This window comes from Ptychodera flava, chromosome 20, assembly GCF_041260155.1.
Source record: "Ptychodera flava strain L36383 chromosome 20, AS_Pfla_20210202, whole genome shotgun sequence".
Taxonomy (NCBI): domain Eukaryota; kingdom Metazoa; phylum Hemichordata; class Enteropneusta; family Ptychoderidae; genus Ptychodera; species Ptychodera flava.
In genome coordinates, this window is record NC_091947.1 from 14,595,269 (window position 1) to 14,613,533 (window position 18,265).

General features: G+C 38.1%; 1 protein-coding gene across 6 annotated transcripts in view; it reads left to right on the plus strand.

Moving 5' to 3' along the window:
- LOC139120121 (neuronal acetylcholine receptor subunit alpha-10-like) overlaps window positions 1–18,265 on the plus strand; it is a 218,035-nt gene that overhangs the window by 124,269 nt on the left and 75,501 nt on the right. Inside the window, exon 1 of one of the 6 annotated variants that reach the window (XM_070684224.1) lies at window positions 141–537. The exons of the other annotated variants lie outside the window; for them this stretch is intronic. The gene's annotated coding sequence lies outside the window, so the exon portion shown is untranslated. Of the gene's footprint in view, window positions 1–140; window positions 538–18,265 lie in introns of those variants that run through there. 6 annotated transcript variants of the gene reach the window in all.

Below are 18,265 nucleotides of genomic sequence, written 5' to 3' on the forward strand. Positions count from 1 at the left end.
TCCAGCGAAATCGCCCATGTCAATTCAATCCACCCGGGTACAATGAGCAATTTGTAACTTAAGCGTTCCGTACGGGTGATTTATACGCACGTGGTGACACGGGTAGTGGCCTCTAACAACCAGTATACATTCTCCAATACAGTGTCCGAGACAAAATCTCCGTGACGTAAAACATTACTGGCATAACAAACCGCACCGTACCGTTATCTTATAGCGGATTGGGATACCGACTCCGACAAGGATCGCTATCTCTAGACCAAGGCGGCTGGAATTCCCCACTTTATACTCGCCAATATTACTGCAACGTCCTCGGTTATTATCTGCAGGTTCACTATAGAGCTTCTGGCTTACGCGACTGTGTGAGGAATACACTTATATCTCTGCCAAGATTCTCCGAATGGTTCTGTAAGTGCTAAATACAGCAAGGATACGCAGCAATAACGGTAATCGTCGAGAGTGTTTCTTCACGATGAATACGGATCTCGGCTTCATTCGGATCTCCTACAAGTTATAACCCTGAAGCATTTGTTCCTGAAGGTACAGTAAAACCACTTTCCTTCACTCATTTATGCCGCCGCGCCATTAAATGAGGATGAGATCGTTCGGTCATTCCGTTGACGATCTCGTCAAGGTCGCCGTCGCTATGGCTCATGCTGAAGTCAAGTCAACGATTGAGCTTTTAGGTCAGTTTCAAGAATGAGTGAAGTTCCCCTGTTCGTGTATCACGAAGTCTAATTGTGTGGTTAATCGCTTTTGGCTTCAATCGTAAACAGAAAAGAAAAAAGAAAAAAAAAGAAAAGAAATAACAACACTCGCGAAAAGAAATGGTCCTGACTATGCAGAAAATCACAGCTCTCAGATATTATGCAATTATTGCATGCAACAATCCACCGCCATTGCTTACACAGTTTAACGGCAAAAATGCAGTAGGTAGTAAATATCCATTCTGAATGGTTGGACGACGAGAGCATAATGTTTTGCAAGACCAAAACCAAGCTTCTTATCGTGACACACATGTACCGTAGTCGGAACCATTCATCTTTGATTCGGATCCACCAATATTGTTGAATTGGACCTATCCAGTGGATCATCATACTCCAAGCAATCGGTGACCTTTTGTGTGATTAGATTAGACACCCCACGGTACATTTATGTCTCGTCTCCTCACTCTGCAACAGAGGTTCAAACGTGATTTTTTTTATGTCAAAATTGTCATTTATTTTCTTGTTGACATAAATACGGCCCAACTTTCTTAAAACATTGCAGGATTATTGACGATGAGAACGCATCGTCAATATTTGTGGGAGTCTGTGTACAAGATGTTATGGCCTTATTTCAGAGCCATTAAAAGCTATGCCAAGAAGCTCAAAGGGCGTCCACTCTCCGCAGCTTTGTTTACTTTTTGTTAACTATCGTCCAGACATTCGCCGTCTTTTACGAACAGGCACATATTTCAACTCCTGTAGAACATTACTGCAGTGCAAAGTACAGATAATCTTTCAATTTCATTCGAATGCTTTCTCAACTGAGCGAGAGTCCATAAATTGCACTAGCTCAGTGTTACAGCTTCCCATAATGCTATCCATATTGGCAGCTCGGGTAAACAATCTCGATCGCCCTCTAACTCTCACGTGATCCCCCATGTGTGGAACAAAATTGTGATCAAGATAAACGACTAGTAGGAATGAAATGTATTAAAATCAAACTAGTACTTAAGTATCGTGCACACTTATTGAAATGGTTTGGGAGAGATATGAGCTATATTAATAGCTATAAACACAATTATCATGACCCCCTGTATTCTAATCGTATTCAAATATGGACTGTGATATTCTCGTTGTCAATTTTATGAACATATTCCAATTTGTGTCAGGCATATTACTCACTCAGATACTACAATCCAACCTTTGAAAGAGGGGTATTAACATGAACATTAACTGATGAAATAAGTTTTGATATAAAAAACTGAGAGTTCGACGCAATTCAATGTCGTTTTACCAATACCAATTCCATGATTTCGCGAGTTGATAACATTCAGATATTGATCAAGCGACCATTCCTTCAGAGTTTCAAAATGGTCTGCGCCTGCGCAAGTGATTTCATTCTGATTTACGATCGTCTCTAGGACCGCGGTATTTTGCCCCCACATGCACAGCCAGAGATATCTCGGTCAATAAATCTCCCCCCGTGTTGTAAACGTTTAAACGTTGTCGGATTCTGAACATTTTCCACCGTGCGTATCATATGGACCAACCGCGTCTCATCAGGGCACACGCTGACATTTGACCGGGACAGCGGTCCATGGACACATCGTTATAGGAACTCGTTTGGCTGCGGTTAAAACAGTGTCCTGTTGCCACATATTCCACATATACATCGTGTGATCGACTTGCGTGTAATTTTGTCCACGTCGCGAGATTGGAAAACAATTATGGCATTTGCGGAGATTGTATTGCTGTCTATAGATTTTTTTAAAGTGCGATGAAAGAGTGTTCGACCAGACACACGCATCTTCAGCTCCGCTTAATTAAGGACAGAAGGATAACGAACCCGGTGACGTCATTCCTTGTCATCTTCAAGAAATGCCAAAATCCTTATATACATGTATAAATGGATATACCCTGGTTAGGCCAAGCAAAACAAATTGTGCTGTTCTGATAACCCGACCTACCCTATTTTTTACCTGCCGACCCTAAGTACGTAAACACGGAAGTAAAAAAAGAAAGAAAAACCCTTAAAATCACGCGTTTGTTACTTGGCATTTGACTTTTCTTTAACGAGGGTGTCTTTTATGTTTTTTTTCCTTATATGTATGATACATTTTTCTGGAAATGTTGTGGCCAGCATTTGACCGCCCTGAACCCCTGAAATTGCATATTTAAAAACAAAAATATTTCGGAAAAAAATTCCTGCCGACCTACCTACCCTATTTTTGAAAGCCATGTCATCGGAACAGCAAATTTATTTATTTACTTATTATTTTTTTTTGGCCAGAACTGTAAATCTGGCGGACGGTGCAGTACATTAGAGCAAAGTTATATTTGCCGTTCATATATAATGACACATCACTCATGGGCATTACGTTGGTTAATCTTAGGTTTAAAGCTTGCATTTCATTTGTTATGATACACAGAAATCCTCCTAAAACGACTGATTTGGTTAATGGAGTCCAAAACTTGTTGATCTTGAGCGCATCAGAAAATTGCTACGGGATGATGAATACGTCTGCTGAATGTTTCTAACGAGATTTTCAGTCTCTATAATTAAACATTGATTACAGTTTCCTACTCTGAGTGTCCATTATACATCCTTAAATCTGCTAACGACGTTTCCAGATTTGCATTGAATAGTCCTTGATAATTTTGTACAGTTTTCACTATTTTGTGACACATGTTAAACATAAGGAAACGCAAACAGCCGCCAGAGATCAATTTACAAACAGCCCTGGGGGGCACTGAAAAGCTTTCCCATCACTTCAATATAATTGCTTTCGACTCTTGAACACGCAGACTAATTTAAAATCTACTGAAAAAAACTTTGATGACGCGATCCATGGCTTTAACAGCATTGTAGTCTGAGAGCTAGAAGTTGGCAGCAATCTTCAATAAACAAAACAAGTGAATTAAACGTAAGGCAGATACATCATAAGTTAGTTCGCTAAATTGCTCAAGCTGGTAAAAAAGTCTTTTGCGAGCAAATGTCTGTCCCGTCGCTCGAATATGATCTATAAATATTAAACTGTTGTACAAATAACCGGGTGGACGCGAAAACAAACAATAACAAACAAACATGATAACAGTTTTGCGATAGACAGAGAATTTCTTTTGGGTGAGAGTAGAGTAACTTGATGTGTAACTCATTCTGGTAACACAAATTTCAGTTCTGTTGAAGATAAAATACAAACGCTTACCTGAAGGTTTGCGCATTGTAAATAACACCAAGGAAAATCCCCCATGGCGAATATTAATTATCTTCCCAAGTTTTGGCTTGGATGTGAGGTTATTCAAGGTCATTTAAGATATATAGCAACCTCAGCGCATATGGGCATTGACCTCCAGATGGAATGCGTAAACAGATGCACTGTTCATCATAGCTGCTTGTAAACCATCAAAGTTAAACACGTGTGATTTATCTTATTCCATTCGGAAGGAATTAACCTATCAATACTCGCGGAATAAACAAAGGTTGACCACAAATACCGCCAACGCACGCCATTTTCGTGTGTCACCGACTATGTATAGTTCAGTTGCATGGTAACACAAGGACTGGTCTGAAATATCAAACATACCGTTGTTTTATTTATATCAGTATACTTATTTCTTTCTACCGCATCGATCTTTTGACTTTCATGCGTGCTTTTTCATGTTATTAATTTTTTCTGTAAACTGTTTATTGAGCATTTGTATAGAATCTGACTTTGTTTAATTTTTGTATTGAGTATAACCCGTCAGTAGGATCGTCTGTTTGTTCAAGCATTAAAATAGATATACATGGATAAGTGGGTAGATGGATGGATTAATGGATGGCAGGATGGATGGATTGTTCGACAAATACACTCTAGTATGATCTAATGAACAGAAAATAACAAGAACAAGTGATGTTCCAAGACCTAATTGCTTTGACATTTGACCTTGAAACTACACTCGCTCAATGATTTGAAATGAATTATGGCAAACTGACAAACTGATGAATGGAAGGCTTGCAAGCTTGAAACCGTTTGATAAATAATAAATGTTTGATGGCGCATAAATTCCTCTGTCACCGTCAAAACAAAGTAAACATTTTCAAGGCATGTTATCAGCCTTAGATTGCCTTTGGAGGTCGTTAACACTGACACATCCATCACTGTTTATAATGACATGAAGAAGTTTCACAAACGTTTAAATTTCTAGAAAATGTTTGACGTATGAATCAACAAGGGAGAGTTTACAATTGATTTTGTTTTACTGAGTGTTGTCAATGAATAGTATAAGGGCAACGGGGACAGCGACCAAAGGAGGCTGAAATACAGTGGACCCTTTTGATTGGGGAAAAAAGAAGAAAGAACTGTTACGTTCTCTGAGTCCTTCCAGACACTTCTTTCTCGCAGACACAGTAGAGTGTCCGTGCTAGCGCTGTTGATAGATTACGGCATTGGTAACACCAGTTCACTTTGTTACAGCCTGACACTCCATAAAATATTATTGCAGGCGTCAGACGAACGGATCCCATTTCTATAGCTACAGATCTAGATGCTTAGGATATTTTGCTCAACAAGTAATTCCAGAGCTAAATAGTGTCGCATCAGAAGCGTAAGACTGTCTGGGATCGATATCCTTGGTCTATATCTCCTGGGCAGCCTGCTGTCGTCAAGATTTTTGCTTTGATTAAACGTATAATACGTCTCCATCGTCGGCTCTGTCCAGCGATAAACACAAAATGATGGCTGTCAAATGACTCAGTGTAAAACTCCCAATTGTCGTCCCCTGACGATCTGTCTGATCAAACATTTGCATCTAGTAACTGATGGAATCTAACCTTCCAACCTTCCAAGCTTAAAATAAACGTCGTTTTCAGACTCCGTCATTTTAGAATGATCGAGGAATCAACGCAAGGTCATGGAAATATTTTGAACATATTTTTTTCCGTAACCGGACTCTGTGAGCTTCTGTTGGGTGAATTTGCCGCTCTGTCCGTTTCGCGGTGTATGTTTCCAAAAGCTATATGGTCGTGTGCAGGTGACCGTTTCTTCAACTTGCGATAACGCACCGTCGAGTCGACTCATTGATTGCAGAACGTTGAAGACTTTGGCAGTTGGAAAATACAAAGTATTCATTTGCGAGCCATGTCTGTATGCCTATAAGATATCGAAAAGATAAGCAATTATAATTGTCACTGCCAATAATTATTGCATCATCATGTATCATACACCGAATGTTCTTTGACTTATTTCTTAATCGATGCTTGTTCATGTACTTGCTTTGTCAAATACATACATTATTTTCTATTCACAGCGACGATGCTTAAATTATATACCCAAAAATGGGTCTATAGTTAAATACTACATTAAAATGTAATACTTAAAATAGGAAAGCAATAATGCAGAAAATAATACCCAGACGAGAAGGTGTATTTGCTTGCAATAAAATGACAATCGCAATTCTTTATCACCACTAGCGCTGAAACTCTGGTTTATAGAGCAATAAATAATTTAAAATGAAGCGTTTGCAAACTGCGTGACTTAAACAAAGAGGGCGCGACAGATTTGTCTGTGAGCGCAACTTCTTAGCTTCTAGTTGCAATCCCGAAAACGCTGGCAGTTATAGTTACAATTGAATATAAAATTAAAGACCGATCGAGTGGAATAGTTTGCCCCTTTTCCCCGAAACCCCCTTTTTGTCGTTTTTCAAAAATGCCCAGTATGGCCTAAATAGTCCATGAGCCAGATAGGTTATTGGTAACCATTTGGGTGGGCAAATTACACCATACATTTTTTGAAAGCCCAAAATCTGAACTTTCTGAAAATCTTTGGTGGACAGGTCGCAGAAGTAGCTTTCTGTCTCAAAAGTCGTTGTCATGGCAACAATACTTACAATCTTAAAAGGTAAGAATTTTAGATAAAACTGATTTTCTAGGGAACGGTAAAAGATATTTACGTGATTTCAAGACAGACACTGGTACCTCACATCATGGCCTTTCAATTGACCCCATGACCTTGAACATTCTGGGTCAAGGTCAATAGGTCATGCCCATAACATCTCAGAATTTCGATAAAATAGAGCATTTTTCATAAATACTTTTCTGCTACATTAACATAAAATATGATAGAAACTCAAAAACTTGTCCAGACATAGCCACAGATATGTGCTCTTTGAAAATTAGTATGTTATGTATCAGGGATGCTGTTGGTAGTGAGTAATTACCAAGGCAACCATCAGTGTGTTTTCAGTTATACATGTACTCTATGAGCCAGGCCCCAATTATGGTCAATTGGTACTATTTGGGGCAAGCAGAGGGCAATCTCACACTTTATATATTTTTGAAAGTTGAAACTCTGAATTTTCTGAAAAGTTTTGGTAGCTTAGTAATGGGTGAAAACCGTTGCCATAGAAACAAATATCTAATTATTTAGAAAGTACAATTGTATACAAAAGTGAATATCCTGCTTTATGAAAATGTTCATACCAAAATTGATAACATAAATAGGATATGTTACACATTCTAACTTTCACTCAAGATGTGACCTTAAAGTCAAGGTCAGGCGTACATGACCAAATGAAGTCAAAGTTCAAAACATGGAAAGTTTACATTTCAGGTGGCTATGCACAGAAATAGTGTCTCTTTTCTTGTGCACTTTTTGACATTTTCAAGCAAGGTGCACTCTTGTCAGCAAAGATGCACTCTTGTCTTTGATAAACGATACATGTGGCTTCTACCGGTATTAAATTTGACCACATTGTCTGATGCTCTTTTCAAACCAAGGTCAAGGTCAATGAAAGAACAAGGTTAAACATAGAATAAAATGGTGATTTCTATGGTGTTACGTATATGTTTTTACACGGAAAGAGTATTTTATGGTACCAGTTTGTATTAAACATCATAATTATCAATGATAAGCAATATCAACAAGCTTACATTTAGCTAAGAGCCTATACAGCTATTAGCTATAGCTATACGTATTGGCCAATAATGTATATCTTCAGAATTTTCATACTACTATAAACAAACATGTGTCATTTTAATTTTTTTCGAACGTTAACGTAATGCAAAATCATTAGTGACATGACATCTGAACTTTAATGTGACGATTTGAACAACGTACTGAGCCCAAGTACTTATACCTTTATATGCGTGGCCCGCACCTGATCTAACAAAGAAATAGACCAGTCAGAAATAAGTTTTTAATGCTGCTGGACATCAGCCGTAAATATATCAACGATAGATAACAAAATGAAATTTGTCTGATAGAGCTAATAATAAAACTACTGTTTTGAACCGATTGATCAAAAGTAAATAGCACTAAATAAAACAAACATATTAACGTTCATCGTTAACTTACTAATTACAAATGACCAACGACCAATGTTATGTTGCCTTTCTATGATCCTCTATGTTTTCCCTGGCATGGGTTTTATCAAAATACAGTACCAGTAATTCTTACGTACATTAGTCAACCACCACTGACACACTTAGGAAAGTAGTAATATCTTGGTAACAATCTTTACATTGATCCTCAATGTATCAAGAGAAAATTATCAAATTTAAGCGATCTAGATCTGCGTGTGTATGCTACTCAGCTGTAGAAAGTCTTACTTTTGAAATTGGCGAAGGTTTAGACATTTAATATCTAATTTTACTGAACCAGCGGACAATGTAACCAGGGCAGCCTGTTGCTGACTGCATATCAACGCATTATATCATCGATATCAAGACATCAACTGTCAACCAAATGCTTGAACAAACTAACTGCGCATCGACGTAATGTTTATCAGATATTTATCAAATTTCCGGTAACGTTGTATTAGAGATTTGTCGCTTTGGGTCAATTTTGATGGGGGCAGCTAGCTGGCAGGGTACGCGTACCCATTCCGGACAAGTGGTACCAAAAGTATTTCGTGGTTCAAGATTACCCCATTGCTTTTGTCATTTTTTGATATATCCCTTGGACCTGGTAAATTTATCAATTACCTTGAATGAAAATGATTATTTTACCTGTTTTGATGTCTGTTGTTTAGTAAATTAAAAATAAACTTTCAGAACCACTTGCATGGCTTCATCTCCTAACGGAAGCCTGAGTGGTAAATGGACAGGCTACACAATTTTTTCTGTTACCTAAAATGTGGCCAGATATGCCACGCCCTGCTGTCAAAAGTCAGTGGAAAACTCTGAACAATAATAGTTCTGTTATTCAGATTCTGGAAAAAATCCTAGCGTTAGTAATGTGCCCAAAAATAAAGACAGCTAGGGTGTTTTTTTACGATTGTCCTGGGACATATACTATTTTGAGATGAGAAATAATGCCTGTCCATACATTTTAAAGAACAAAAAAAGAAAACTTCGGCGTACTTTTTAAAAGAAAACTTGGCAGAAACGTAAAACGACATATATAGCGAAGGAAGGAAATATTTTCTTCTTGGGCGAATCTTCGTCGGAACATATTCGACGGGTTTGGAAATGACGTGAATGGCTCCAGCGGAATCAGATTCACTGACAGCTGAACGATAACGACTTAACGTCGTGTGGACGGCTATGGACAACTCTGGACATTTACGACCATACAATCGAATTCCATTTTCCAATATTTTGTTGCACGGTTTCGGCTCTTTCCTTGACCAATTTTCTTTCCTTGACCACTTTTCATTTATGTGGGGCTATTTATGTGCAGCTGCGGTGGCAGTGTGCTTCTGCTGCTACAATACCCCTAGACTAGACGTTATAGCCATCATCCTTTCTACAGCATTTTCCCAAAGACTTATGTTTGGCCTCAAGTCTACTGCTTGATGTAGGGGTTCTCGTGTTTAGCCCCTTTATTACATATTTTGTTCTTTCACAAATTATACATCTTTTTCTGATAGACTCCAGTATTTACATTTGTAGCATCCCTTTGTGACACCCTAGACTTCCGATTGCAGTTAATAGTAGATTGAACTGAATTTTCACATTCAAGTCTACGAAGTGTTTTCTTGTGGGAACACTTTTTCTCCGCGGTCTAGATTATACAATATGTAATACAGTTTCAAATTTGCGAATTTTGGTTGCTTTGAACAAACCTTTCCAAAAGTTGAGTTCCCCGAGCTTATTAACATGTGAGCCATAGCACCTTAAATGATACGTGGACGTAATATTTGCACATTTTTCGCCTGCTTGTTTTGATTAACATCCTCTGAAACATCCATTACGTTAGATTTAACAAATGAGACAATGATATTGCGTGAAAAAAGAAATGCCACTTAATCTTTTTTACTTTATTGAAATATATATTAAATTAAAGATTATTTAAGAGGTGACTAATTGTATTTTAATCACCAAAGGTTAAGTGAATTTCCATGCCTGAAAAAATAAGTGAGTATATGACCACAAAACCAATAGGATGTACAACAGATGAATCACTCCCTTGGAGTACTAGTGAAGTTTAATTTCAAGATGTTTGATTTTATAACTTACACAACTCACTTTTCCAGTTTTATAAGAAATATCGCATGAAGATGAATTATTTTATATGTTGATGATTTCTTTGTTACTTAATCACTTGGATATTATATGCGCATGATATGTGTATTGTACATGCCTAGACAAAATTCAAAACTTTCAACAAAAGGCGAATAGATAGATTCAAAAAAGGCGAACTGAAGTTGCAATTCTACTTGCTGTAGCAACATGTGTAACATTGAAACCGACAGTCATTAAGTCAGCGCAACTAACTGGACCAAGATATTCACGACACAGCGATCATTTTTCAGGGATTAAGGTGGTTACGCAGTTTTTACCTCCGCTTTCAGTGACGTGGAGCATATCAGATAGGTGGATTGTCCGTCGTCATCCATCATCTATCAACAATTGTTTTATTCTCTGAAACTGCTGGTCTAATTGCTTTCAATACTGGTATGCAGCTCATTTGGCTGAGTTCAGTGAGATTTGTTCAAATCATGGTGAAATTTACATATTTATATTTTGGGGCATTTCTTCCTTTTTATCAACTTTGAATTGTGTTATGTGGGTTCCTAGGGACAACCTGAGTGAGGTTTATTCAAGTTGAGAAGAAAAGTTTCGTACTTGAAATTTTTGGGCCTTTTTTCGTTTTTGTTTGCAAAACACAATTTTCTCACAATTATCTTTAAAGGTTCCTAGGTATTACTTCAGTTTCTTCAAATTTTGCATATTTATGGTAGAGATGAAAAACAAGAGCCCATTATTATATAATAGTAATACATGCATTTGCAAGGATGTCCTTGTTCAGTGTTCCTAAAATCAACATAAGCAGATGTATCAGTATTACAAAGTTTATTTACAAACAAAACCTGACCTTTTTCATTTTTAAGCAATACATAACAGCAGAAGTCTATCGGCTGCTAGGCCTCTTGTTAAGGTTTTTCCCATGTGACCTAAGCTACATCCTAATGGAAAATAACAAACAAAAGCATTTATCTGGAGATACAGGGTAGATCAACATGAAATCCGAAAAAAGTTATAGTATATCGGTATCTCTTGAGATCAGCCTACTTGTCTTCTCGTTGACAAGCTTATAATCATCTCCCACTAACTACGTTGGTCCGACACAGATACTCATTTTTGATAAGTGAACATGTTACTTCAATCATGAAAACAAAAACATAAAACTTTGCCAAATTTTGTTTTTAAACAATCAGACACACTTACGTATATTTGCCTTTTGACCTCTTTTACTGTCGATATGACTTTAGTTGACATTGATGTGTACTTAGCACACAAAAGTTATGATTTTATAACCATTAATGTACATGCAAAGGTATGTCCAATGTCGCTCTATTACTGTATCTGAAAATGCATTGATGGTTGCTATGGTGATTGCCGCCCTGTCAACAAGGTATATGATAAAAAACACTAGTATTTTAAAGAGATCGCATTAGCTCTTATAGCTGACTAGGTTTACATGTTTGAACTTTTTGGTTTGGTAAAAATGTTGCAAAGCTATTTGCGAAAAAATCCCACCTTAAACAATTTCTAAGTTGCTGAAGGCAATGCCTATTGACCTTGACCTACAAATCTAAAGGTCATGGGGTCGAACTATTGATATGCATCCTTAAATCAATCAAATATCTTTTGTCGTGTATTTGATAATCTATTTTACATAGTATGCTTAATTTTAATGCTTTTGAATGCTGATTCCATGACAACAATATTTACACTGAAAGCGTATTCAGCAAACTGCCCAATGAAGATTTTCTCAAAATTCAGATTATCAGGTTTAAAAGGCGGCTTTGTTCCCCACTCGAGTCAAATGGAAGCAAATTGACAAAATTTGGGGTCTGGCTCATAGGCTACATGCATAACTGAAAACACACATATGGTTGCCTTGGTAATTACTCACTAACAACATCATCCCTGATACAAAACATACTAATTTCAAAGAGCACACATCTGTGGCTATTGTTGAGCAAGTTTTTGAGTTTCTATTATATGTTATGTAAACGTAGCAGAAAAGTATTTGTGAAAAATGCTTGATTTTACAGAAATTCTGAGATTTTATGGGCATGACCTATTGACCTTGACCCAGAATGTTTAAGGTCATGGGGTCAACTGAAAGGCCATAATGTGAGGTACCAGTATGTGTCATGAAATCATGTAAATATCTTTTGCTGTTCACTAAATAGTCACTTTTGTATAGTATTCTTTACTTTTAAGATTTTTAATATGGTTGCCATGACAACAACTTTTGAGACAGAAAGCTACTTCTGAGACATGTCCACCAAAGATTTTCAGAAAGTTCAGATTTCGGGCTTTCAGAAAATGTATGGGGGAATTTGCCCACCCAAATGGTACCAATCGACCAATTTTGGGGGTCTGGCTCATGGACTAAAGACAGACAGATCCTGTTCTGCCGTGACGATCACCTGGAGTTATTTTTTTCCGCTGTCACTGTTGTGACGTCTCTCCTTGTCATCCAATTCAAGCAGAATCAGTTGCTGACACAGCGTTTCGCTTTTTGATAACCATTGAGCATGAGCCGTGAGCATTTCCTTTGATTGTACATTTTCATAGTTTCTAAATGGTACTACAAAGCAAATCACAGAAAACTACAGAGAAGATCATTTGTTGTCGAAAAGAAATGATCAACCAAGAAATAAACCAACCAGTACACCGGAACTATTCTTGGGATATGCATCATCAGAAATACGCTAATTCATGCACTTATCAGTTTAGGTATAAGGTTTGCTCGGTGTAAGAGTTATGTTTTTCCAATATCTTATAATTGAACCAATGTTTAATACTTAATGCAACATGAAACACAAACCTAATATTCAGTATCAGTTAACCCAATAGGCGATATTAATCGAAAATGACTATCTCTGAAATCGATCGGGTCCGCTGTGCATATTGTTGTGTCTAATTGTTTTATATGATTCTAAACGACAGTGGAAAGGGAGATTGCAAATGTTAGGTATGTTCAGCGATGCGGGCAGAAGATGTTAAAAACATCGAGGAAATCGCTTGTCTCTTAGTGAATTATTTTTCATAATCCCAGCCCAGCAGTTCACCGCGTACTGCACCCGAACGAGTCAGACCTATCGCACATCAGCGAATATCTTCTTCGAGAGTGATATGTTATTAAAGAATGGCTGCAAACATTCGCTGTCGACCGTTTCCATAACATTGACAACAAATCATCACATGGCAATACATCACATGGAATCATTTGTACACCACTCGATCTGCCAGATGCTGAACTGTACAAAGCACTTAGTTGAAAGTACGAACACCACTATTTGCTTACTTCAAGGCCACGTGTGAATAAGATTGATCGAATTTTGATAGAGAAGCTTAATCTAAAAATACCACCAAGTGGGTGACGATTCATCCATCCATGACTACAAAGGATCGCTCTCTACGATCTCATAAAATCACCACGTCCTAAAATTATATGAACCAAAAAGGAGTGCTTTCCTAACTAACAAAACCCATCGAAATGACTGCGCGTATTGTTAAACACAATGGTCTGTTCAAGGCTATACTGGGTATTATAACTCCGTGTGTGTTCAGTAGATCAGAAGCGGGACACGTTACATCGATTTATGCTTCATAATGTCCAGTTCACTTACACAGTGAATGACTTACCATGTCTCAAAGTTAGGTATAAGCAACGGCCAGATTTCCGTCGATATGTAGCAGCATAAAACGTAGTGATTGCCAAATAGGTACATTGAGTGAACACCCATCGGTTTATCCTGACCTTTTCGGAGTAAACTTGATTAATCTTGATAGATTAGACTTTGATTTGTATAAATGTATTTGTCTGTCTGTCTGTCTGTCTGTCTGTCTGTCTGTCTGTCTGTCTGTCTATGTATGTATGTATGTATGTATGTATGTATGTATGTATGTATGTATGTATGTATGTATGTATGTATGTATGTATGTATGTATGTATGTATGTATGTATGTATGTATGTATGTATGTATGTATGTATGTATGTATGTATGTATGTATGTAGGCGTACATGTATGTATACTTATTTAAGTATAGTAACTATATGAATAGAGTGTGATTAATTTACTTATTAAATACATTGTTTTTGAGAAGGTAAATTGTAAGCATCCATTTCAAAAAAATGAATATAAATCAATCTTTCGTCATCATGTTCCTACCATCATGCTCCTACCATTGGATTCGTAATTGTGTTGTTTCAGCATTGTGTTGGTAACGCGGTCTCCAACATGGTAGGTATTTAAAATGTTCTTGAAGGAATGCACGGCTATTATATTCCCATCACTCGCTTCAAAATTACAGCTAACGTGCTGTGCGGGTAATCTCAGACTGACACATGAATATTGTGCATTTGTAGAGCAAAGTAGCCTCTGGTCCTCACGCCGTGATTGAAATAGCAGCGATTCTGAAGACAGGGGCATTTCCCAGATGTCTCGCGTTCACTGTGCGTATAAGAATTCCCCCGTCAGGTGTCGCGAAAACGTAGCATTTTATTTACCTCATTGTGAAACAAGCACTCTGTCGTGAGACTAATGACATCCTAGATTTTGAATTCAGTTTTCTAAATCAGTGAATGTGTCGAAGGTAGCATGATGAAATCAGAACACACCGGACAACTTAATGAACTCTGCCGAGATGAGCGCTCCCGCGCGGCCACCGGTAATCCTCAATCGCCGTAAATCTTCTATTTAACGTTATCGGGGCATTGTTGTGTTTTTACTTCACTTCTGAAAAGGCAATAGATTTCGCGAGAAAAAAAAGTGGATGAATGCCTTTTGGGGAGTGTAGTCGGGATAATTAGAGAAAGCGGCTTACCTTAATGCGTGGTGATGATATTCATAGAGTTTGAGGAACTCTTTACGGTGTATACCCTACAGCTTTTATTGGGCAGGCTGACCCCATCACAAAAGTCGTGAAATCTAGCCTTGTTATGAAAGAGAGCGGGAAAAGAATCTGAATGCGGATTGATTATGAAGTGAAGCGTGCAGCCATCACGAAGCTAGCCTATCGTAGATTACTGAGGACAAATCAAGTACAAGTATCGCGATTACCGCCTCGCGGCGAACTCGATCGAACCTGGTATTTAGTGGAAGGAGATGACCGCTTTTTTACAAATTCATTCCCTCTTCTTTCCCGTGGAGTCTTCAATTTAAGACTCTTTACACCTTCACTGTCCATCGTAGCATGAACAGACCCAAAGATATGCCCCGTAAATAATCCACGTTTCGTTTCAAGCCTTCCTCTACGTGCCCATTCAATTAAAAACGCATCTCACAGTCTCACAAGCCTGTCATAAACGTACACGGACGGTGTTTACGCGTACGTGCCCAGAATGATTCCCAGGGCGGAAATAAAACCGATTGGTTTGCTTGCAGCGTCCTATATTTTAAGACGATGATTTTTGACAGAATTGCCCTGGATGTCACTTAATTCCTCTGCCATTTACGGTTCCCCACTTTTATCGCCGACGAAAAAGTAGTCTAGCTAAATATGACATGTAATCCAAAAGGTTAATACAAACCATTCCATATGTCTGCCACGCTAGGTCCATGCCACATTGGTGTGACGACGACTTAAAAAGTATAGTTCTGAAAGCCAACGTGTTGAGTACATTGAAACTTGATCAAATTTCAAAGTCACTTTGTAAGCTTTCACTACGCCTGGAACTTTTCGACTAAATATTCCAATATTTCAATGGTTACCATGTCTAGGAATTACTCTATGGAAATTACAATACACAGCCACCATATTAATAATTACAATTACATCTCTCCGTTGTTCGCTGAGTCTAGTATTGATATTATGAGCGCCATCAACAGATGAAAGTGAATATTTGCTTACTATCTTGAAATTCGCAGAATTGCTATCAGTCCGAAATCTTTCGAGATGATTTCCTTACAATTTTGTCGAATTTTTAATATCACTTCCGGGAAAGTTCAAGTGTAGAATTATATCGTGGCTGATATTTTACCGTAAACGTCACAAAGATGAAGCGATAGGGGCATGGGTATATGATAATAAGGAGTTTTTGCTGACTTATATAGTTTCTCATTTTCTTCAGCTCGCCGTTGACTGCCTTTGACGAGAACGCATTCCAATCGTCCGAAGTGTAAATATACTCTGTGAAGCTAAAACAGTGACGAACATACATTGATATTTATCGTTTGGCGAATCGATCCCGCCCTACTTTCTTAAAGACCTCTTCCATCGCATTCCATTGCCGCGTATGGTGACACGCGATAACGGTTTGATTCAACTAGAAACATTAGTTTTCTATCCCCTACTCGACTGAGCGATTGCTCAGTAAAGGGCGCCCTCATTCAAAAAATTCTTATCACGGTTTTCGACGGCGACGACGTACCTGCATGAAGATTCCACCGCGCGCAAACATGATCTCGTCACCTCTTCTCTTATTATCGTCTGCCACGTAGAATTAATTAATTTTTTAGTTGCCCTGGACACGAAAACTCCGCGTATGGCAGACCCCTGTACTTGACACAATTTTAATGCAATACATGAAATTTACATTTGATAAACTAGCCTGACAGCTTTCAATTTAATTAGATTGATAATTGATAATTTAATAAATATGGTCTGATATATTAAGTCGCTCTTGTAACAATAACAAATCATTTATCGCAGTGTCATCGCTGAGTGGACTGGACTGATGTATACATTGTGAACGAGTCAGTCACTTCTTCTTTGCCGGCATACATGTATCTTGTCTACTTCGTTTTATTTTCTTTCGAACATCTCAAATTTTAATCCTTTGCGACATATTTACCGATGCCGAGAATAAAAATAGATTCTTGTTTCATGGTGAATTGAAACAGGGAAGGTGAAAATGTCAATCTGCAGGGAGGGGTTTTCTTTTGTTATTTCATATTGGACCAACCCTAGAAGAACATTTACTGATTTAGTGTGGAAAACAAAAACTAACTCACGGGGCTGAATGTATAACTGTTTATTAGCCGTACTATTTTCATGGTTTTTTTGTTCTATAAGATACTGGAGAGGGTGTTTTATTCATCTACCAAAAATAGATTGTATTATTCCAGTAGCACAGTGCATATTGCATCATATGCAATCTCGTTGTTGACAGAATAGTCAGGTAAAGCCCTACGCGTATGGCGAGAGCGACAGGCTTTTGCTACGCCGAGCCGGGGACTCTCTCCATACTCGTAGGGCTAAGTCAGGTACTGAAATTCAGTACGTAACTAGCGTACAGGCTACATGTTGACAACGTTGTACAGTTTGACATAATGCTTGGAACAGCAGACCAAGAAATTACTTTTAAATTACAACAATTACAACAATAGTACCCCAAAACACATCAAAAGTTACAGTTGATGGAGAAATAATAACGAAAGAAGACAATGGTTTGCAATGGTCATTAATAACTGGACGTTATGACCGGTAAACGTAAAAGGGATTCCGCTAGCCCTTTCGGTTCGACTGTCGGAACTTCGTCATCTGTAGTCTCGCCATGCGTTAAAAAACACAGAATGGCCAGATCAGTTGTTAATTTGGCATTCACCCTGCGAAGGATTTCTCGATGTTGCTTAATTGAAAGAAACGACAACACGAGGAGAATAATGAGAGTCCTATTAAAGGCAAATGTTGATATGTCCGTCTTCATAGGCATCTTTCGATGGACAGCCTCCGAGCCGGCGAATTATTCTTCCTTTTTCCGTCAATTTGCAATAATCACCCGGAGGCGTAAACACTCTAGTCTGATTACGGTGTCAGCCTGGTTGTAACAACTGTCACAGTGCTTCGATACACCCACACCGACCCTGGACAATTTAATACAGAACCCTTAGACCCAGAGCTTTCCTTTCAGTGGCCTTCAAGTTATTTTTTTCCCTGTAAGTATATTTTATCAATCTTAATGCGAAATCCACAAGAGAAAAATGGCACGGTGTTACAAATGTGCCCTAGGGTTTTCCGAAGAAATAGAATTGAAGGGAAATGAAATAAGATGACCGCCTCCAGCATATGTTCCAAAAAGCGCAGTTTGTATTATATAACCAGGAGTTCAGCAAACAAGCATTACACCTGTATAGCGGTAATCCCGAGAGCCTCCCCCCCCCCCCCCCCCCGTTT